The sequence below is a fragment of the Hippocampus guttulatus genome, unplaced genomic scaffold, assembly GCF_054856545.1.
Source record: "Hippocampus guttulatus isolate MCC_2025c unplaced genomic scaffold, RoL_Hgut_1.0 HiC_scaffold_105, whole genome shotgun sequence".
Lineage (NCBI taxonomy): Eukaryota > Metazoa > Chordata > Actinopteri > Syngnathiformes > Syngnathidae > Hippocampus > Hippocampus guttulatus.
Window position 1 is genome coordinate 7,501 of NW_028233794.1, and position 689 is coordinate 8,189.

Below are 689 nucleotides of genomic sequence, written 5' to 3' on the forward strand. Positions count from 1 at the left end.
TGCCCGGGAAAAAGGCCTCTTGGCCGGCGTGAGAGTTTAATAATAGCGGGCCGGCTCATCGAGCGTGCGTGCCCGGGAAAAGGGCCTCTTGGCCGGCGTGAGAGTTTAATAATAGCGGGCCGGCCCGGCGAGCGTGCGTGCCCGGGAAAAAGGCCTCCTTGCAGGCGTGAGCGTTTAATAATAGCGGGCCGGCCCGGCGAGCGTGCGTGCCCGGGAAAAAGGCCTCCTTGCAGGCGTGAGAGTTTAATAATAGCGGGCCGGCCCGGCGAGCGTGCGTGCCCGGGAAAAAGGCCTCCTTGCAGGCGTGAGAGTTTAATAATAGCGGGCCGGCTCGGCGAGCGTGCGTGCCCGGGAAAAAGGCCTCTTGGCCGGCGTGAGAGTTTAATAATAGCGGGCCGGCTCATCGAGCGTGCGTGCCCGGGAAAAGGGCCTCTTGGCCGGCGTGAGAGTTTAATAATAGCGGGCCGGCCCGGCGAGCGTGCGTGCCCGGGAAAAAGGCCTCCTTGCAGGCGTGAGAGTTTAATAATAGCGGGCCGGCCCGGCGAGCGTGCGTGCCCGGGAAAAAGGCCTCCTTGCAGGCGTGAGAGTTTAATAATAGCGGGCCGGCTCGGCGAGCGTGCGTGCCCGGGAAAAAGGCCTCTTGGCCGGCGTGAGAGTTTAATAATAGCGGGCCGGCCCGGCGAGCGTGC